This window comes from Euprymna scolopes, chromosome 46, assembly GCF_053919585.1.
Source record: "Euprymna scolopes isolate OS-2025 chromosome 46, ASM5391958v1, whole genome shotgun sequence".
In the NCBI taxonomy this organism is placed as follows: domain Eukaryota; kingdom Metazoa; phylum Mollusca; class Cephalopoda; order Sepiida; family Sepiolidae; genus Euprymna; species Euprymna scolopes.
The window spans coordinates 64,168,884-64,193,911 of NC_136527.1; the positions used below are offsets into that span (position 1 = coordinate 64,168,884).

A 25,028-nucleotide genomic window follows, 5' to 3' on the forward strand; every position below is an offset into this window, starting at 1 on the left:
GGGGCAAGTTCTGATCGAAGCTTTTTCAGCACTATAATTGGAATGCCGTCTGGGCCAGTTGCTTTACTGGAATCAAGGTTCTTGATTAGTTTGGCGACCTCACGCCCGCACAGATATTTGTATGTTGCATAGTGTGTCGTCTGTTGTAGGAGGAAATACGGGAGTTGATGACCTTCGTTGCAGAGGGTAGAGTTAGCTGCAAAGTTCTTGGCAAATAGTTTGGCCTTGTCAGATGCTGATGAGATGACCTTAGGTCCATTGATAATGGTTGGGATAGAACGCACGCATCTGTTCAGAATCCTGTTTATTATTTGCCAAAACTGGTGGGAACCAAGCCGCTGCTCAGCTACTTTGGATTTGACGGACTGAGCATATAGCTCTCTTGCGTTTTTTATTACTCTTTTACAATGGTTGCTGGCGTTCCTGAAAGCAGCTTTAGTCTCAGTACATCTATTACGTTGGTAGCTATGGAAAACGTGATTTCTGTGCTCAATGGTAGCAGCACATTCTTGTGAGAACTATGGCTGGCTGTTAGGTTTTTGTTGGAAATTTTTGGATGGTATGAATCGGTCTATGCCTACAATTAACCATTCAGTTAGGTCTGATACAGAAGAGGACACATCCTTTTTAAACATGGAATGCAGAGGTAGATCAGATATGAATGTATGGAAGTTATCCCAGTCAGCCATGGAGTATCGATATACAGTACGGTGGAGAGGTACATCTGAAGACTTATTGTATTTCATTTTTATCTTAACTGATACAACTGTGTGATCGGAGGATCCCAGGGGAGATAGAACGGAACATGAACATAGCTCAGCTTGTATCGAATTCAACTTCAATCGTCACCAACGCTCGCAATAGTAACACAATAACATTGTGACTGTAAACGACACTGTCCCTTCCTCTCACTCAAGCTTGCTTTTTATGCAATTTTTCACTCTGTCTCATTTGCATGTGTGCCCTGTTTTCTCGTGACCTTGCAAGACCACAGTTTATAAAACACTATCTTTTTTCCTCTTTTCCTACCCTTACGTTCTTTGTCATATGCCATTCAACATGTAATATGAAAGTCCACAATAACTGCCCTTCATATAACATCTACCACGCATTTCGTGGCTCAAGATTTTGAATATACTTTCTTTCTGGAACGTCAAGGTTTAAGGCTTTCATACATTAATTAATCAATTTTTATTTTATATACTTCTTTTATGGTTTGGCCAATCACCAGCTGTCAGTCATGCTTATAAAATAAACCAACAATTCTTCTCTACCAGGTGCTCGAGTTTGCAACATTTCCACATGGGGACACCCCACACCCCCAACCTGGCGTTTGAGTCCACAGTTTGACTAAAACAGAACACAAATAATCCAGCATTGTAATCGAAATTCAATACGGTACATAAATGAACTCTTATCTTCTGTGACACTATGAGGCAGCCAATAGCAGGACCACCTCATGTGTTATGTAAATGTTTTCGAAACGGTTCCAGACTGCGACATGAAGTCTCAGTACATAGAATTAAGGATATGAAGATCAGTCACTTTGTCAAAGTTGAAGAGTAAAGGCACACCTTAGAGTTTTGGGTGTGGTTGGCTTCTTCCTTCTCTCAGAATGATGTCTCATTCTGGTGAACTTCCACAGGTTGGAGTTCCTTTGAATTGCACCAACATTTAAGGCAAAACAAGACAATGGCCAATACAGGTTGTAATATTTATGAGAAATCTTATTTTATTTCTATACATATAATATATTAAAATATTTTACAATTAAAAAAAATCAAAAACAACTAATACTTTTTAAATTATTAGACTTCGAACTAGCTACCTAGGTAGTCCTAACTAATGCTGAGGGAGGGGGTGCCCCCTTCCTCTCATTTACAGAGAGCCAAAAAATATGTCCTTACCCCATGGCTGCCAGAAATGAAAAGGAGAGAGTTCTTTCAATAATACATTGTGATCAACTTTTTTCTTGTATTGCCCGCACACAATCAAATCACCTCTGGGCTATGGTGGTGGTGGGTGGAACCACGATGACCAGTGATACTAGCAAATATTACCATACTTCCTGCAGTGCGGTCTTTAATCTTTTGTGCCCGTCAATATACATGAACGTATGTTTCTATTACTTATACACACATACATGAACTCTTTCTCTTTCAACAGACCTGTCTAATCTTTAATCTACATCTCCACACAGGAACTCTTTCAACGAATTAACCTTTCTTCAGACAAACTTACTAACGAACATAATCAATGAAGCTGTTATTTTATATTCCATTGAGATTCTTGCCTACAAAAGTGACAGCAATAGGAAAGAAGAATGACAAACACAGATGTTTGGTTTAAGATGATGGGATATCCTGTTTTATTGGTTGACATTTTTGGGTCGCTGAGATAGGAACTGAAAGCCAATCGTCAGTGGGCACTGTTATGGGTAGCTGAACATTAGTGGGCACAGGTACGTGTAGTCATACATCACTCTACACTGGTACGGATAGCTGGACACTGGACATCAGTGGGTACTGTAGCAGGTAGCCGAATGTCAATGGATGCTGTAGCTAGAGGCATTAATTCTGGGGAGCCACTACAGAAGTAAGCTGGAGTTGCTGAAATCTGCTGGATTAAGCTGGAAGTCGCAGGTGTATTTTGAAAGCTACAAAAGTGAACTGAAGTGTATAGTACGGGAGAGTTGTCCATATGTATTTACAATTTGTAAGAGTTATACGTGGATGTTTGAGCACAAGAATTGCCTGTTTTGGCCATATCTCTCTCCCTTTTTTATCTTTAGCTGATATCACCTGGAAACCACTTATTACTATAAGAGCATAAGTGTTGATATTCAAAATCTGTACTCAAGAAGTTATTTGTCCACAAAGTTGTATTAATAATAAATCATTTTAAATGAATTTGCTACAGAAAATTATTATTACATTTTCACCCCAAACAAGGCATATTGTCAGAGCATTCACTGTTAAAGTACTTGTAGAAAAGGAAGAAGGATGCAACATTTGGTCGATGGGACAGGGGCTGAAGTTTAGATGACAGTTCAGGACCTATCAGATTGGCGACTCTCTTTTGAACTTTGTTTAGAAGGAAGAGACTAGTGGTAGATGTACCAGCCCAAATATGACAACAATACTGCATACATGGGCGAATGGTAACCTTATAGAGGTATGGGATACTTTCGGGCGTTAGTATCTTTCTAGCACGGTAGAGAGAACCTAACGTCTTTGCAGCAGTCGTCCTGGTGATACTCTCAATGTAATTGTTCCAACTCATGTTTCCTGAGACTGTTAGGCCAAGGAGTTTAAAGGATGCACTTTCAGATAAAAAGTCATTGGCCATTGCTATTGGTGGTAGAGAAGGTTTCTTGTAATTATTGAAGGAAACTAGTTGTGTCTTGGCAGCATTGAATGTGACCATCCATTTTTGTCCCCATTCCACTACAGATTGGAGGTCATCCTCTAGTGTTTCTGCCATTTCTTTAGATCTGTGTTCATTTGTTTTCCTGTTGTGTCTGTTATAGAGTGTGGTGTCATCAGCATATATACCAATCTCACAGGCAATTTTGTCAGGGAGATCATTTATGAATATTAGGAATAACAGAGGTCCCAGGATAGACTCCTGAGACACTCCCGCATTTATATTGTATTGTTTAGATGTACGATTGTCGAGGACAACCTGGATTTTTTTCTTATCTAAGAAAGATTTAATTATGTAAAGTATTCTTCCAGTGATACCATATGATCTGATTTTCCTGAGAAGACCTTCATGCTATACCCTGTCAAATGCCTTAGATATACCCTGTCAAATGCCTTAGATATACCTAGAGCTACCACTCTAACCTCCCCCGCTTTGTCCAGTGACTGGTATATACGTTCTGAGATTACAATTAGAATGTCTGCTGTGGAATGGACTTGTCTAAATTCATATTGTTGGTTGGTCAGAAGTTTATCATCTGTAAGATGTAGAGCTTGGTTAATTATTGTCTCAAATATTTTGGCGAAAAGTGGGAGGAGGCTAATGGGGCAATAATTTACTGGGTCTTTAGCCAGAATTCTTGAAAACTGATACTACAGAAGCAGTTTTCCAGCAGGCAGGAAAGCAAGATTCATTAAGGCATTTGTTGTAAAGTTTGGGGAGAACTGGAGCTACTTCGGCGGAGCACTTTTTTTATAGCACAGCCGGGATGAGATTGGGTCCACATGCTTTTGCAGTGTCAAAATTTCTTATGATAGCATGCACCTGAGAAGAGGTGATTTTCAGTTCGTCTAGTGTGGCGTCTGTCCGCAAAGGAAAGTCAGGGAGGGGGTGGTTGGCAGGGTCCAGTGTGGAGTTGGAGGCAAACCGACTGGCAAGCATGTTAGCCTTCTCAGTTGCAGAGCAAACAACCTCATGATTTTTTGATAGTGGGGGGATTGTTGATTGCCCATTATGTACTACACTATTGTAGATGTTCCAGAAGTCGCGGGTCCCTAATTTAATAAATAAATGGTGGCGAAATTACCGAATTTCTTGAAATGTTGAGGTTTATAATTTAGCCCACTGTTTCCAAAGAAAAATGTCCACGGAAACGCATATATATTGGGACTTAAAATTCCCATAACTTTTGAACTACTGATGGTATTTGCATAAATCAAATGATTTTAAGCATTTTTTACATAGCTTTTTCATGCAGGTTGATAAAATAACAATTACCTAAAAAAACACTTATACTGCTACTTATATACCAATCACATATATAAAATTAGCATGCATTTCTAAATATCATAGTAAAATACAATTTGTTTTATTCAAACAGAAAACTGAGCGAATTTATGACTCTGGAATAGGCAACTATTTCAGAAAATTTCATTCAGGATTTTAATTGAAATAATAATTTTTAACTGGAATAATAATTTTTAATTGAAATAATAGTTTGCAAATAAGAGTTCATTAATTTGAAAGGGATTTGTGTCTTTCTTTCTCAGTGCTGCATAATATGTTGATTCATGTTTTACACATATCAAACACTTGAGAAATTTTGAAGAACATACTCTTATGAATAAGAGAATTTCCACCATTTTCGATGTTACCAAGAAAAATCCTGATTTTCAACTATATTTAGTAATGTACATGAAGTGGAGTTAAATTTCATTCACAAAAACATTTTAATATGATTTAAAACAGAAAAAATATGTAAGAAGAAATACAGTATTCAAGATGATTTCTGTGTATACGTGTCAATGCAATTTTACTTCTAAATAATTTTATGTTCTCATTTAAACTAAAAGTTTAACTAGTGTTTGAAAATGTTTTAATGAGTTTTTGAAAAAATGTCGGAACACACACAAAAAAAATGTAATTTTCTAATGTTTGTGAGAGCCACACCATTTACAAGATTTTTTAATGGGGGTTAATTTCTCTGGAAATACATACTTCACTAGAATATAATTTGTTGCCGCACCTTCATTTTCAATTTTCTTATCTTGTTCTAGCTGGGGCTGGAGCGTGCCACTTGATGCCAGACATTCGTCTGCTATCTCATCTGATTCATGCAAGAGATCTTTTTTGTCACTGGTGTGGATTTTCATGTGTCTTTTTAAATATGCTTGATGCAAAAATGCTTTACCACACACGTCACATGAATAAGATTTTTCTCTTGTGTGGATTTGCAAATGAGATCTTAAACTCGATTTCCTTGTAAAAGATTTTCCACAAACTTCACAAGAATGAGGTTTTTCCCCAGTGTGCATTCGCATGTGTCTCCTTAACATTGATTTCTCTGAAAATGCTGAGTCACACACTTCACAAGGAAAAGGTTTTTCTCCTGTGTGTATTCGTTTATGTATTTTTAAATAAGAAATTGATGAAACTGATGTATTACAAATTTCACAGGAATACGGTTTTTCTCCAGTGTGTATTCGTTTATGTATTTTTAAATAAGAAATTGATGAAAATAAAGCATTACAAATTTCACAGGAATAAGGTTTTTCTCCAGTGTGTATGCGCTTATGTATTTTTAGATAGGATTTATTTGTAAATAACGAACCACAAACTTCACAAGTATAATCTTTCTTTTCACTTTCACTATGTAATTGCATGTGAAGTTTTAAATCTGATTTTTCAGAAAAAACTAAATTACACACATAACAAGAATATGATTTGTTGTCACTCATATGGGTTTGCAAGTGTCTTTTTAAGCCTGATCGGTGTGAAAATGCTTTTGCACACATTTCACATGAATGCGGTTTTTCTCCTGTGTGTGTTCGCTTGTGTCGGTTGACTTTTGATTGTGTTGGAAAGGATGAACCACACACATCACAAGAATAAGGTTTTTCTCCAGTATGTATTCGCATGTGTTCTTTTAGTGCAGAGGACTCTCTAAATGATGAGCAACATATTTCACAAGAATAAGGTTTCTCTCCGGTGTGAATTCGCATGTGTCTTTTTAGTTTTGATGGCGTTGGAAATGATGAACAACAAACCTCACAGGAATAACTTTTTTCCATTTTCTTTTCGGATTTTTCGCAGTAAAGATCTACGTCAAATTGATTTTCCATATCCTTCAAAACAATATGTCTATTCTATATATTTTCATAAAATGATTTTTCTCCACCGTCTCTGTAAATTAATAAAAAAAAAAGATTTAAGTTAAAAAGCATAAAAACAAAAATTTAATAAAACAAAAAGATTTTAGTTAATAAAGCATAAAAATAAAAAATTGTTAAAACAAAAAGATTTTAGTTAATAAGCATAAAAATAAAAAATTAATAAAACAAAAAAGTTTTAGTTAATAAAGCATAAAAATAAAAAATTAATAAAACAAAAAGATTTTAGTTAATAAGCATAAATATAAAAAATAAATAAAACAAAAAGATTTTAGTAAATAAAGCATAAAAATAAAAAAATAATAAAACAAAAGATTTTAGTTAATAAGCATAAAAATAAAATATTAATAAAACAAAAAGATTTTAGTTAATAAAGCATAAAAATAAAAAAATAATAAAACAAAAGATTTTAGTTAATAAGCATAAAAATAAAAAAATAAATAAAACAAAAAGATTTTAGTTAATAAGCAAAAAAATAAAATATTAATAAAACAAAAAATTTTAGTTAATAAGCATAAAAATAAAAAATTAATGAAACAAAAAAATTTTAGTTAATAAGCATAAAAATAAAAAATTAAAAAAACAAAAAGATTTTAGTTAATAAGCATAAAAATAAAAAATTAATAAATCAAAAAGATTTTAGTTAATAAGCATAAAAATAAAAAATTAATAAAAACAAAAAGATTTTAGTTAATAAAGCATTAAAAAAATTATTAAAACAAAACGATTTTAGTTAATAAGCATAAAATAAAAAATTAATAAAACAAATAGATTTTAGTTAATAAGCATAAAATAAAAAATTAATAAAACAAAAAGATTTTAGTTAATAAGCATAAAAATTTAAAAAAATAAATAAAACAAAAAGATTTTAGTTAATAAGCATAAAAATGAAAAATTAAATAAAACAAAAAGATTTTAGTTAATAAGCATAAAAATAAAAAATTAAATAACACAGAAAATTTTAAGCATAAAAATAAAAAATTATTAAAACAAAAAGATTTTAGTTAATAAGCATAAAAATAAAAAATTAATAGAACAAAAAGATTTTAGTTAATAAAGCATAAAAATAAAAAAAATTAATAGAACAAAAAGATTTTAGTTAATAAGCATAAAAATAAAAAAATTAATAAAACAAAAAGATAAAAAAAAGTAATAAAACAAAAAGATAAAAAAAAACCCTCACAGGAATAACTTTTTCCATTTTCTTTTCGGATTTTTCGCAGTAAAGATCTACGTCAAATTGATTTTCCATATCCTTCAAAACAATATGTCTATTCTATATATTTTCATAAAATGATTTTTCTCCGCCGTCTCTGTAAATTAATAAAACAAAAAGATTTTAGTTAATAAAGCATAAAAAATAAAAAATTAAATAAAACAAAAAATTTTAGTTAATAAGCATAAAAATAAAAAATTAATAAAACAAAAAGATTTTAGTTAATAAGCATAAAAATAAAAAATTAAATAACACAGAAAATTTTAAGCATAAAAATAAAAAATAAATAAAACAAAAAGATTTTAGTTAATAAGCATAAAAATAAAAAATAAATAAAACAAAAAAATTTTAGTTAATAAGCATAAAAATAAAAAATAAATAAAACAAAAAATTTTAGTTAATAAGCATAAAAATAAAAAATTAATGAAACAAAAAGATTTTAGTTAATAAGCATAAAAATAAAAAATAAATAAAAACAAAAAGATTTTAGTTAATAAAGCATAAAAAATAAAAAATAAATAAAACAAAAAGATTTTAGTTAATAAGCTTATGCTTATTAACTAAAATCTTTTTGTTTTATTTATTTTTTATTTTTATGCTTATTAACTAAAAAAATAATAAAACAAAAAGATTTTAGTTAATAAGCATAAAAATAAAAAATAAATAAAAACAAAAAGATTTTAGTTACTAAAGCATAAAAATAAAAAATAAATAAAAACAAAAAGATTTTAGTTAATAAAGCATAAAAGTAAAAAATAAAAACAAGAAAAATTTGATTTTATTCTTTTTACTTCTAACATTTTAACTTTTCTTGTGTTAAAATGTAAATAATCTCACAAAACTAAAAATAAAAAGTTTTTTAGATTTTAATTTTTCTCGTCTTAAAATGTAAATAATCTCACAAAAATAAAAAGATTTCTAGATTTTAATTTTTCTCGTGTTAAAATGTAAACAATCTCACAAAACTAAAAATAAAAAGTTTTCTAGATTTTAATTTTTCTTGTGTTAAAATGTAAATAATCTCACAAAACTAAAGATTAAAAAGATATGTGAAGAGTTTTTTCTTGAAACTCAATTTTGTTAATTGATTTACGAAGTTTGAATACAAATGGAAAACAGACAAAATAAATTCAGTTATGATTAAGCATCATGGCAGTTATGGCCACAGAATGTGATGCATACTTTCTGTAACCTACTTTTCTTAGTAAACATTTTTTTATAATACATACTGTTTTTATATTGATTGTTACCGACCTTTGAATGGTGGTGAGCATTAGAGATGAACATCTCTCATCACTGGCGTTTAGAATTTATTTCAACACTAACTTGTATTGCACAACACTAGAAACAAAGATTCGAACCAGTAATGCCCACAGAATTAGTGTAACAACTGGTGAGCATTTGGAGATCAACATCTCTCATCACTTATTTGAACATACCTTGCATCACACAACACACGAAGTAATGATTCGAACCATAGTTAAAGACAAAATAATTGGATTTATTCAGTCCAACATATTCTTTGAATGTAGACAAGCAATTCAGATTTATTCAAACACGAAAATAAATTAGACTTAAGTTGCTTGTTCAGACGTAATCTAGCATGGAATTTTCAGTAATAATAATATTACTAATAATATTATTTATAATAATATTACTTATAATAATATTACTTGTAATAATATTAATAATAATAACATTAATAATATTACTACTAATAATATTACTAATAATAATATTACTTATAATAATATTACTAATATTACTATTAATAATATTACTATTAATAATATTACTAATAATATTGCTATTAATATTATTACTAATAATATTACTAATAATAATATTAATATATTATTAATAATATTACTATTAAAAATATTACTAATATTACTACTAATAATATTAATATTACTATTAATAACATTACTATTAATATTACTAATAATAATATTACTTATAATAATATTAATAATAATAATAATAATAATAATGATATTACTATTAATAATCTTAATAATAATATTGCTATTAATATTATTACTACTAATAATATTACTACTAATAATATTACTACTAATAATATTACTACTACATTACATGACTAATTTTTTTATTTTTTATTTATATGTTGGCAAATGATAATTGTCTTTTATATAATTGATTGATTGGTTTTATGGCATACCAACCTATGTGGTCATTTAATGCCAGAGTCTTTTATATACATTAATAGTTATAGGTTTTATGTATGTATCTGGTGTTCAGTGTCTATGTTTATATAGTTAGATAAGGTATTTTTTTTAATTTCGTTGAGTAACCCTGTTCAGATATTTGAGAAGAGTAGTTGGGTCTACATGAGTGAATATGTCTTTTACAGTTTTTTCATTATATAGATTCAGTTGGTTTGTTTTCAAGTCTTCGCATCTTGTTAATATGTGATTTACTGTGTATGGTTTCTGGCAGGGTATGCAAAGTGGGGCTTCTTTTTTGAGTAGGTAGGAATGTATTATATAGAGCTATGACCTATTTGGAGTCTTGTTATTATAACTTCTTCCTTTCTGGTCATTCTTTTGTTTCTGTTTTCCTATCGTTTCCTTGATTTGGTATAGCTTGTTTTAGTACAGGAGTTCCACGACTCTTGCCATGTGTTTCTAATATATTTGTTAATGATTTGTTTTCGATCGGCATGAGGGATGTCTTTGGTTAAATTTAGTGCTGCTTTTGCTGCTTTGTCAGCTCTGTCGTTACCCTTTATGTTGATATGATTGCGTATCCAACAAAAAAAGGATGTTTTTATCATTAGGAATATCATCAAATCTATTTAGGGTTTTGGTGATTATTGGGTTCGTTGGGGTTTTTTTTTCAGTGTTTTGAGTACTGATTTGGCATCTGAGCAGATAATGAATTCTTCATCTTTAGAAGATTCTATAAGATCAAGTGCCATACCAATGGCTGATACTTCAGCACTGTAGATTCGATGCTTTGTCTGATAATCTTTTGATTAGGATTGTTTTATTGTGTATGGCTGCACCGTCAACGTTGTCTCCATCTTTTGAACCGTGTGTATAAATTGTTGAGTGTTTGGAATACTTATCTTTAATTATTTGGAATTTTTCTTGATAGATGATTGGATTAGTTTTTGTTTTAGGGTATTTAATTAGGTCTGATATTATTTTTGGTTGTTTTGTCAGCCAGGGGGGATATTTAGGTTTTACAGATTCGTGTATTGTTGCAATATCTATCTGGGTTTTATTTATGGATTCTTCCATACGTAGGCTAAATGGTTTTATAGAATTTTCTTTTCTATTAGAGGTTTTCTATTAGAGGTTTCTGTATTAGTTGGACATGAAGCCAATTTTGTATAATATTGTAGTCCTAGTTTTTCTCTTCTAAGTGATAATGAGGGTTCATCTGTTTCTACATATAAACTTTCCACTGGGGAGGTGGGGAAGGCTCCTACAGCCAATCTTAGTCTTTGGTGATGTATTGTGTCTAATTCCTCTATGTAGGACTTTCTTGCAGATCCATAGATATAGCATCCATAATCCAACTTGGATCTGACAAGGGATCTGTATAATTTAATTATTGAGTCTTTGTTTGCACCCTAGTCTGTATGAGCTACTACATTTAAGAGTTGGATGGCTTGTTGCATTTTTGTTTGAGGTATTTAATACGAGGAATGAATGTTAGCTTTTTATCGAAGATGTTGCCCAGATATTTATACTGATCAACTATAGGTATAATTTCATTATCCAGTTTCAGTATTGGGTCATGGTGCATTTTCCGAGTTTGGCAAAAATGAATGGCTTTTTTTTTTCTTTTGAAAATTTAAAACCATTTTTTGTTGTCCACTCATTTATTTTGTTTAGACACAGTTGTAAATGGCATTCTATTCTTGTAATATATTTTGATCTATAACAGATCAGGAAGTCATCCACATAGAGGACACATTTTGTTCTTACATTTATATTTTTGACAATGTTATTTATTTTAATGCTAAAAAATGTGACAGACAGCATGCTTCCTTGTGGTACCCCCGTTATTAGTTTTTTTACTGATGTATAGAGTATCACCTAATCGTACATTAAATTGTCTATTATTTATAAAATTTGTGATGAAAATGGGCATTCTGCCTTTTAATCCAAGTTCTTGTAGATCTTTTATAATGCCATGCCTCCATGCAGAGTCGTATGCTTTTTCAGTATCGAAAAAGACTGCTGTAAGATGTTCTTTCTTGATAAAGGCTTCTCTGATGCAGGCTTCTAGCCGGATCAGGTGGTCCATGGGGTTTCTTTCATTCGTAAATCCTGACTGATAATCTGTAATCAGATTATTTGTCTCAAGGTACCATATTAATCTGCTGTTAATAATTATTTTCATTATTTTGGAAATACAGCTAGTGAGTGCTATAGGTCAGTAATTCAGGGGATTGGTAGAGTCCTTTGATGATTTAGGTATAGGGATTACTATGGCCTGCCTCCATATTTCAGGGACGTTGCCACTTTCCCAAATATCATTGAATATTTGTAGTAGGTAATCTGTAGACGTATCAGGAAGTTGTTTTATAAATTGATAATGGATTTGATCAGGGCCAACAGCTGAGTCATGAGCTTTGCCTAGGGAGACTTTCAATTCATTTTTAGAGAATGACTGGTTGTATTTTTCTGTATTATTTGTCTGAAACTGGAGTTTTTCCTTTTCTGCTTTTTCCTTAATAATTTGGAATTTTTGATTAGAGTTTTGGAGGAGGAGTTTTTCGCAAAAGTTTCAGCAAGACAATCTACCATTTCTTTCTTGCTAGTAATTTTTTGGTTATTATAGATCAGGTGCTTAGTAGGGTTGCTGTTACTTTTCCCTGAGATTTTTCGGATCATGTCCCAGACTTTTTACTTTTTGATTTGTATTTATTTTTGATACATAGTTTTTCCATCATGTTCACTTTGATTCCTTAATGGTTTTACGAGCTTTAGCTCTACTGTTTTTATATTTATCGAGATTTTCTTTAGTTGGTTCTTTTTTGAATTTCCTTAGCATAGCTTGACGAGTTCTGATGGCTACTTTGCATTTTTCATCAAACCAGGGTTTATTATGTTTTGGGGAGGTAGAGCTTTTTGGAATGCATTCCTCCGCAATATTATACAGTGTATTAGTAAAATGTGTGATATTATTTTGGTTTGGGTTATTATCCTATGTTAATTTAGTCCGGCATAAATTTTGGAATGTTTTCCAATCAGCCTTCTGTAAGTTCCATTGGGGTATTTTGTTTTCTGGCATTGGATCATTGTTTTCAAGTGTAATGGGAAAGTGGTCACTTCCATATGAATCTCCTAGTACACTCCATTTGTAATCCAAGGCAAGTGTTGAATCACACAATGTTAAATCAATTGATGTGAATGTACCACTTCCTGGGTGTAAATAAGTGTTTTATCATTAAGGATGTATAGATTTTCGTTATTATATTTTCTATACAACCAGCCATTCTCTAAAAATGAATTGAAAGTATCCCCAGGCAAAGCTCATGACTCAGCTATTGGCCCTGATCAAATCTATTATCAATTTATAAAACAACTTCCTGATACGTCTACAGATTACCTACTACAAATATTAGAATCTGATCAGATTTTTGTTGTACTCTTTTGTAGACTGATTATTTCCAGAGTTCAGGATTAGTGTTTTAATTTCTTTCATTAGGTCTTTCATCTCTTTTCAATTGAGATAGTTCTTCAGCTTCTATTTCTGGAGGATTTTTTGTATAACTTTGACAACTTTGATTTGTGTGTATTTTAGCATTCTTGGTTACTTCTGAGTATCTTGCGTTCATAATTTTCCTGGCTTCCAAGAAGGTTATATTTTTTGTGTACTTTATTGTTGTTATTTCTTTTTCTTTTAGCCACGTTTTGCATCCTTTGAAGTCAGCTGAATGGTTTTCACTACAGTTTGAGCATTTGGGGTCTTTTTTGTAGTCACTATGTTTTGAATTTTCACCACATCTTACACAGATTGGTGATTGGTGCATTTGGATTGGTGATGTCCAAATTGTTGACAATTGTAGCACCTTAGAGGGTTTGGGATGTATTTTTCAACGTTCACTTTTAGGTATCCAATTTTAATCTCACTTGGGGGATTTGTGGAGTCAAAGGAGAGTATATATGTATTTGTAAATATAGTTTCTGCATTTCGTTTTATTCTTATTCTTTTTACTTCTGTAACACTTTGGGATGATAGATTAGATAAAATTTCCTCAGTCGAGCAATTTGATAGTTCACTACATCTAATGACTCCTTTGAAAGAGTTTAGGTATGGTGGGGTGTTAATTTTGATATTGTTAACGGTTTGAAAATTTCTTTTTATCATTTTGGGTTTTATTTTTTGAGAGAACATTTTTTCCATTGTAAAAGGTGAAATTTTATTTATTTCATTTTTTTCAAGTGTTTCCATTACTAAAAATATTGAGTTTTCCTTGAGCATTTCTGTTCATCATCTGAACTTGAAATGCCGGAAACATCTGAAAAGCTTCTTTTTTTTGGGGGGTGGGGGGTTTGGGGGTAATAAAAGCCATAATCAAATAATATTGTTTCTTTAATCATCTTTGCTCCCCACCCACCTCGGAGCCCTATATGGGAAGTGCCTGGGGGAAACCCATTCGCCCAGGCTCAACAAGGATACAAATATGATATACTCGATTTACGTGATATCATTCATGATCACCTGTTTTCCTTTGATGTTACTCTGGGATACGTAGTAATTTAAAGGGTTTGCAGCCATGTCATAGATATTTCACTTCGTCGATTGACCCTCAGCCACCGCTTTCCACCATATATTAGGAAATAGTTATTTGTGGGGAAGGGATAGGCATATTGTGTTAATGATATGTTTATGGGGTGGGCAATATATGGTGGGGCTTGACGTGACCAGCCGATTGATCGGTTTGGGCCCCTCTGATGGCCCGTCTAGCCCAGTAAGGGCCAAAGTGGTGTGTTGGGAAGTGGGGGTATTAAAACCTGACCTCCAAGTCTCTCAACCACCAGGATCCCGTCCTAAAGGTATTACAGGTCGCTACGTATGGCCAACAGGTAGCCCCATTGAGGGACTTCTACTCTCTGCAGGGGGGTAGTTGGCATATTCTGATGCCCTTGCCAACAGGGTCAAGTGGAATCTGATCAGATTTTGAAGAATAATTTTTTAATAGAATGTATTTTTTTTCCATTTAACCCATAGTTGGGACCTTAACAGGTACTACCACTCTGGGTCAGAGTGGACCTGGGAGAAAAAAGGCAATTAAAGGGTGGCTCCACGCTCCCCAAGGCCGCAAAATGGGGCCTCACCATCAGATATAGTTTAAGGTCATATCCAGGAACGGGAAGTAGGGAAGAAAAAAGAAAGGAAGGGGAAGGGGCTGTTGATTTTGTTTTGTTTTTGTAGAACATAATTAAGTTTTACAAAAGAGAATAGAAAACCAAAACAGAAATCGATGTAGGTGCATTTCCTCTCAGAAAGCCAATAGGCAGCCTGATCTGGTAGCACCAGTAATTGTCTTTTACAACGTCTCTGTATTTGTTGGTTTTGAAAAGAAAATGAATTGACAAAACGATTTCAACAACATTAATAACTTAAAACATTATTATTAGTCATTGATTTTGTTGCTTTCTCTCCCCACCCTACCCCATTTTATATATTGAAATTTTTGTACAGCTAGCTAAAAGATATGAAATTCAAAATCAAAGAAGAGCTGACATCAAGTGTGATTTTGTGTAGAACCATGAAAAGCTTCACTTATTCATTTATACCTGATTCAACAAAGTCTTTGATAATGTTCAAGGTTTTCACACTTTTTGGCAAGTATTCCGATGTAGGACTAGAAAAAGGTTACATTTCATTTTTTTTTTACATAAGTAAAATGAATTTATATCATATTTTTTTATTATTATGATGTATAGATTTTATTTTATTAGTTAACCTTAAAAACAAACAGATTTTCAAATATTCTTAGTAATATTCGTATAACAAGAAAATGTGACCTTATAGAACTTGATTGAGCAAAGGATGAATTTCCTATTCATAGAAAACTTGAGTCAATTTTTTTAACAAATAAATTCATATCTACAAACTTTTATGCAATTTTATTAACATTAATATATTCATATCTACAAACTTTTATTCAATTTTATTAACATTAATATATTCATATCTACAAACTTTCATTCAATTTTATTAACATTAATATATTCATATCTACAAACTTTTATTCAATTTTATTAAAATTAATAAATTCATATCTACAAACTTTTATGCAATTTTATTAACATTAATATATTCATATCTACAAACTTTTATTCAATTTTATTAACATTAATATATTCATATCTACAAACTTTTATTCAATTTTATTAACATAAATAAATTCATATCTACAAACTTTTATTCAATTTTATTAAAATTAATAAATTCATATCTACAAACTTTTATTCAATTTTATTAACATTAATAAATTCATATCTACAAACTTTTATTCAATTTTATTAACATAAATAAATTCATATCTACAAACTTTTATTCAATTTTATTAACATTAATATATTCATATCTACAAACTTTTATGCAATTTTATTAACATTAATATATTCATATCTACAAACTTTTATGCAATTTTATTAAAATTAATATATTCATATCTACAAACTTTTATTCAATTTTATTAACATTAATATATTCATATCTACAAACTTTTATTCAATTTTATTAAAATTAATATATTCATATCTACAAACTTTTATGCAATTTTATTAACATTAATATATTCATATCTACAAACTTTTATGCAATTTAATTAACATTAATATATTCATATCTACAAACTTTTATTCAATTTTATTAAAATTAATAAATTCATATCTACAAACTTTTATTCAATTTCATTAACATTAATATATTCATATCTACAAACATTTATTCAATTTTATTAACATTAATAAATTCATATCTACAAACTTTTATGCAATTTTATTAACATTAATAAATTCATATCTACAAACTTTTATGCAATTTTATTAAAATTAATATATTTATCGACAAACTTTTATGCAATTTTATTAAAATTAATATATTCATATCGACAAACTTTTATTCAATTTTATTAACATTAATAAATTCATATCTACAAACATTTATTCAATTTTATTAACATTAATATATTCATATCTACAAACTTTTATTCAATTTTATTAACATTAATAAATTCATATCTCCAAACTTTTATTCAATTTTATTAACATTAATATATTCATATCTACAAACATTTATTCAATTTTATTAACATTAATATATTCATATCTACAAACTTTTATTCAATTTTATTAAAATTAATAAATTCATATCTACAAACTTTTAATCAATTTTATTAACATTAATATATTAATATCTACAAACTTTTATGCAATTTTATTAACATTAATATATTCATATCGACAAACTTTTATGCAATTTTATTAAAATTAATATATTTATATCTACAAACTTTTAATCAATTTTATTAAAATTAATATATTCATATCTACAAACTTTTATTCAATTTTATTAAAATTAATAAATTCATATCTACAAACTTTTAATCAATTTTATTAACATTAATATATTAATATCTACAAACTTTTATGCAATTTTATTAACATTAATAAATTCATATCTACAAACTTTTATGCAATTTTATTAACATTAATATATTTATATCTACAAACTTTTAATCAATTTTATTAAAATTAATATATTCATATCTACAAACTTTTATTCAATTTTATTAACATTAATAAATTCATATCTACAAACTTTTATTCAATTTTATTAACATTAATATATTCATATCTACAAACTTTTATTAAATTTTATTAACATTAATATATTCATATCTACAAACTTTTATTCAATTTTATTAACATTAATATATTCATATCTACAAACTTTTATTCAATTTTATTAACATTAATATATTCATATCTACAAACTTTTATTCAATTTTATTAACATAAATATATTCATATCTACAAACTTTTATTCAATTTTATTAACATTAATATATTCATATCTACAAACTTTTATGCAATTTTATTAACATTAATAAATTCATATCTACAAACTTTTATGCAATTTTATTAACATTAATAAATTCATATCTACAAACTTTTATGCAATTTTATTAACATTAATATATTCATATCGACAAACTTGTATTCAATTTTATTAACATTAATATATTCATATCTACAAACATTTATTCAATTTTATTAACATAAAAATATTCATATCGACAAACATTTAGCAATTTTATTAACATTAATATATTCATATCTACAAACATTTTTTCAATTTTATTAACATAAATATATTCATATCTACAAACATTTAGCAATTTTATTAAAATTAATAAATTCATATCTACAAACATTTATTCAATTTTATTAACATAAAAATATTCATATCGACAAACATTTAGCAATTTTATTAACATTAATATATTCATATCTACAAACTTTCATTCAATTTTATTAACATTAATATATTCATATCTACAAACTTTTATTCAATTTTATTAACAATTATATATTCATATCTACAAACTTTTATTCAATTTTATTAACATTAATAAATTCATATCTACAAACTTTTATTCAATTTTATTAAAATTAATAAATTCATATCTACAAACTTTTATTCAATTTTATTAACATTAATAAATTCATATCTACACACTTTTATTCAATTTTATTAACATTAATAAATTCATATCTACAAACTTTTATTCAATTTTATTAAAATTAATATATTCATATCTACAAACTTTTATGCAATTTTATTAAAATTAATAAATTCATATCTCCAAACTTTTATTCAATTTTATTAACATTAATATATTCATATCTACAAACTTTTATGCAATTTTATTAAAATTAATATATTCATATCTCCAAACTTTTATTCAATTTTATTAACATTAATATATTCATATCTACAAACTTTTATTCAATTTTATTAACATTAATATATTCATATCTACAAACTTTTATTCAATTTTATTAACATTAATATATTCATATCTACAAACTTTTATTCAATTTTATTAACATTAATATATTCATATCTACAAACTTTTATTCAATTTTATTAACATTAATAAATTCATATCTACAAACTTTTATTCAATTTTATTAAAATTAATATATTCATATCTACAAACTTTTATGCAATTTTATTAAAATTAATAAATTCATATCTACAAACTTTTATTCAATTTTATTAAAATTAATATATTCATATCTACAAACTTTTATGCAATTTTATTAACATTAATATATTCATATCTACAAACTTTTATTCAATTTTATTAAAATTAATATATTCATATCTACAAACTTTTATTCAATTTTATTAACATTAATAAATTCATATCTACAAACTTTTATGCAATTTAATTAACATTAATATATTCATATCTACAAACTTTTATTCAATTTTATTAAAATTAATAAATTCATATCTACAAACTTTTATGCAATTTTATTAACATTAATAAATTCATATCTACAAACTTTCATTCAATTTTATTAACATTAATAAATTCATATCTACAAACTTTTATGCAATTTAATTAACATTAATATATTCATATCTACAAACTTTTATTCAATTTTATTAAAATTAATAAATTCATATCTACAAACTTTTATGCAATTTTATTAACATTAATAAATTCATATCTACAAACTTTTATTCAATTTCATTAACATAAATATATTCATATCTACAAACTTTTATGCAATTTTATTAACATTAATAAATTCATATCTACAAACTTTTATTCAATTTCATTAACATTAATAAATTCATATCTACAAACTTTTATGCAATTTTATTAACATTAATAAATTCATATCTACAAACTTTCATTCAATTTTATTAACATTAATAAATTCATATCTACAAACTTTTATGCAATTTAATTAACATTAATATATTCATATCTACAAACTTTTATTCAATTTTATTAAAATTAATAAATTCATATCTACAAACTTTTATGCAATTTTATTAACATTAATAAATTCATATCTACAAACTTTTATGCAATTTTATTAACATTAATAAATTCATATCTACAAACTTTCATTCAATTTTATTAACATTAATAAATTCATATCTACAAACTTTTATGCAATTTAATTAACATTAATATATTCATATCTACAAACTTTTATTCAATTTTATTAAAATTAATAAATTCATATCTACAAACTTTTATGCAATTTTATTAACATTAATAAATTCATATCTACAAACTTTTATGCAATTTTATTAAAATTAATAAATTCATATCTACAAACTTTCATTCAATTTTATTAAAATTAATAAATTCATATCTACAAACTTTTATTCAATTTTATTAACATTAATAAATTCATATCTACAAACTTTTATGCAATTTTATTAACATTAATAAATTCATATCTACAAACTTTTATGCAATTTTATTAAAATTAATAAATTCATATCTACAAACTTTCATTCAATTTTATTAACATTAATAAATTCATATCTACAAACTTTTATTCAATTTTATTAACATTAATATATTCATATCTACAAACTTTTATTCAATTTTATTAACATTAATAAATTCATATCTCCAAACTTTCAATCAATTTTATTAACATTAATATATTCATATCTACAAACATTTATTCAATTTTATTAACATTAATATATTCATATCTACAAACTTTTATTCAATTTTATTAAAATTAATAAATTCATATCTACAAACTTTTAATCAATTTTATTAACATTAATATATTCATATCTACAAACTTTTATGCAATTTTATTAACATTAATATATTCATATCTACAAACTTTTATGCAATTTTATTAACATTAATATATTCATATCTACAAACTTTTAATCAATTTTATTAAAATTAATATATTCATATCTACAAACTTTTATTCAATTTTATTAACATTAATAAATTCATATCTACAAACTTTTATTCAATTTTATTAACATTAATATATTCATATCTACAGACTTTTATTCAATTTTATTAACATTAATATATTCATATCTACAAACTTTTATTCAATTTTATTAACATTAATATATTCATATCTACAAACTTTTATTCAATTTTATTAACATTAATATATTCATATCTACAAACTTTTATTCAATTTTATTAACATAAATATATTCATATCTACAAACTTTTATTCAATTTTATTAACATTAATATATTCATATCTACAAACTTTTATTCAATTTTATTAACATTAATAAATTCATATCTACAAACTTTTATGCAATTTTATTAACATTAATAAATTCATATCTACAAACTTTTATGCAATTTTATTAACATTAATATATTCATATCGACAAACTTGTATTCAATTTTATTAACATTAATATATTCATATCTACAAACATTTATTCAATTTTATTAACATAAAAATATTCATATCTACAAACATTTATTCAATTTTATTAACATAAAAATATTCATATCGACAAACATTAAGCAATTTTATTAACATTAATATATTCATATCTACAAACATTTTTTCAATTTTATTAACATAAAAAAATTCATATCTACAAACTTTTATGCAATTTTATTAACATTAATATATTCATATCTACAAACTTTTATGCAATTTTATTAACATTAATAAATTCATATCTACAAACTTTTATTCAATTTTATTAACATTAAAATATTCATATCTACAAACTTTTATGCAATTTTATTAACATTAATATATTCATATCTACAAACTTTTATTCAATTTTATTAACATTAATATATTCATATCTACAAACTTTTATTCAATTTTATTAAAATTAATAAATTCATATCTACAAACTTTTATTCAATTTCATTAACATTAATATATTCATATCTACAAACATTTATTCAATTTTATTAACATTAATAAATTCATATCTACAAACTTTTATGCAATTTTATTAACATTAATAAATTCATATCTACAAACTTTTATGCAATTTTATTAAAATTAATATATTTATCGACAAACTTTTATGCAATTTTATTAAAATTAATATATTCATATCGACAAACTTTTATTCAATTTTATTAACATTAATAAATTCATATCTACAAACATTTATTCAATTTTATTAACATTAATATATTCATATCTACAAACTTTTATTCAATTTTATTAACATTAATAAATTCATATCTCCAAACTTTTATTCAATTTTATTAACATTAATATATTCATATCTACAAACATTTATTCAATTTTATTAACATTAATATATTCATATCTACAAACTTTTATTCAATTTTATTAAAATTAATAAATTCATATCTACAAACTTTTAATCAATTTTATTAACATTAATATATTAATATCTACAAACTTTTATGCAATTTTATTAACATTAATAAATTCATATCTACAAACTTTTATGCAATTTTATTAACATTAATATATTTATATCTACAAACTTTTAATCAATTTTATTAAAATTAATATATTCATATCTACAAACTTTTATTCAATTTTATTAACATTAATAAATTCATATCTACAAACTTTTATTCAATTTTATTAACATTAATATATTCATATCTACAAACTTTTATTAAATTTTATTAACATTAATATATTCATATCTACAAACTTTAATTCAATTTCATTAACATTAATATATTCATATCTACAAACTTTTATTCAATTTTATTAACATTAATATATTCATATCTACAAACTTTTATTCAATTTTATTAACATAAATATATTCATATCTACAAACTTTTATTCAATTTTATTAACATTAATATATTCATATCTACAAACTTTTATGCAATTTTATTAACATTAATAAATTCATATCTACAAACTTTTATGCAATTTTATTAACATTAATAAATTCATATCTACAAACTTTTATGCAATTTTATTAACATTAATATATTCATATCGACAAACTTGTATTCAATTTTATTAACATTAATATATTCATATCTACAAACATTTATTCAATTTTATTAACATAAAAATATTCATATCGACAAACATTTAGCAATTTTATTAACATTAATATATTCATATCTACAAACATTTTTTCAATTTTATTAACATAAATATATTCATATCTACAAACATTTAGCAATTTTATTAAAATTAATAAATTCATATCTACAAACATTTATTCAATTTTATTAACATAAAAATATTCATATCGACAAACATTTAGCAATTTTATTAACATTAATATATTCATATCTACAAACTTTCATTCAATTTTATTAACATTAATATATTCATATCTACAAACTTTTATTCAATTTTATTAACATTAATATATTCATATCTACAAACTTTTATTCAATTTTATTAACATTAATAAATTCATATCTACAAACTTTTATTCAATTTTATTAAAATTAATAAATTCATATCTACAAACTTTTATTCAATTTTATTAACATTAATAAATTCATATCTACACACTTTTATTCAATTTTATTAACATTAATAAATTCATATCTACAAACTTTTATTCAATTTTATTAAAATTAATATATTCATATCTACAAACTTTTATGCAATTTTATTAAAATTAATAAATTCATATCTCCAAACTTTTATTCAATTTTATTAACATTAATATATTCATATCTACAAACTTTTATGCAATTTTATTAAAATTAATATATTCATATCTCCAAACTTTTATTCAATTTTATTAACATTAATATATTCATATCTACAAACTTTTATTCAATTTTATTAAAATTAATATATTCATATCTACAAACTTTTATTCAATTTTATTAACATTAATATATTCATATCTACAAACTTTTATTCAATTTTATTAACATTAATATATTCATATCTACAAACTTTTATTCAATTTTATTAACATTAATAAATTCATATCTACAAACTTTTATTCAATTTTATTAAAATTAATATATTCATATCTACAAACTTTTATGCAATTTTATTAAAATTAATAAATTCATATCTACAAACTTTTATTCAATTTTATTAAAATTAATATATTCATATCTACAAACTTTTATGCAATTTTATTAACATTAATATATTCATATCTACAAACTTTTATTCAATTTTATTAAAATTAATATATTCATATCTACAAACTTTTATTCAATTTTATTAAAATTAATATATTCATATCTACAAACTTTTATTCAATTTTATTAACATTAATATATTCATATCTACAAACTTTTATTCAATTTTATTAAAATTAATATATTCATATCTACAAACTTTTATTCAATTTTATTAAAATTAATATATTCATATCTACAAACTTTTATTCAATTTTATTAAAATTAATATATTCATATCTACAAACTTTTATGCAATTTAATTAACATTAATATATTCATATCTACAAACTTTTATTCAATTTTATTAAAATTAATAAATTCATATCTACAAACTTTTATGCAATTTTATTAAAATTAATAAATTCATATCTACAAACTTTTATGCAATTTTATTAACATTAATAAATTCATATCTACAAACTTTCATTCAATTTTATTAAAATTAATAAATTCATATCCACAAACTTTTATGCAATTTTATTAACATAAATATATTCATATCTACAGACTTTTATTCAATTTTATTAAAATTAATAAATTCATATCTACAAACTTTTATTCAATTTTATTAACATTAATAAATTCATATCTACAAACTTTTATGCAATTTTATTAACATTAATAAATTCATATCTACAAACTTTTATGCAATTTTATTAAAATTAATATATTTATCGACAAACTTTTATGCAATTTTATTAAAATTAATATATTCATATCGACAAACTTTTATTCAATTTTATTAACATTAATAAATTCATATCTACAAACATTTATTCAATTTTATTAACATTAATATATTCATATCTACAAACTTTTATTCAATTTTATTAACATTAATAAATTCATATCTCCAAACTTTCAATCAATTTTATTAACATTAATATATTCATATCTACAAACATTTATTCAATTTTATTAACATTAATATATTCATATCTACAAACTTTTATTCAATTTTATTAAAATTAATAAATTCATATCTACAAACTTTTAATCAATTTTATTAACATTAATAAATTCATATCTACAAACTTTTATGCAATTTTAT

At 25.3% G+C, this 25,028-nt stretch overlaps 1 long non-coding RNA gene across 1 annotated transcript in view; it reads right to left on the reverse strand.

The window, feature by feature from the left end:
• Positions 1-5,598: 5,598 nt before the first annotated feature.
• The window catches only part of LOC145270811 (uncharacterized), a 41,846-nt gene continuing 22,416 nt past the window's right edge, over positions 5,599-25,028 (reverse strand). The window contains exons 2-3 of the long non-coding RNA XR_013865576.1: positions 7,777-7,906; positions 5,599-6,606 (exon numbers count right to left, since the gene is read on the reverse strand). This is a non-coding gene — a long non-coding RNA (uncharacterized LOC145270811). The remainder of the gene's footprint in view (positions 6,607-7,776; positions 7,907-25,028) is intronic.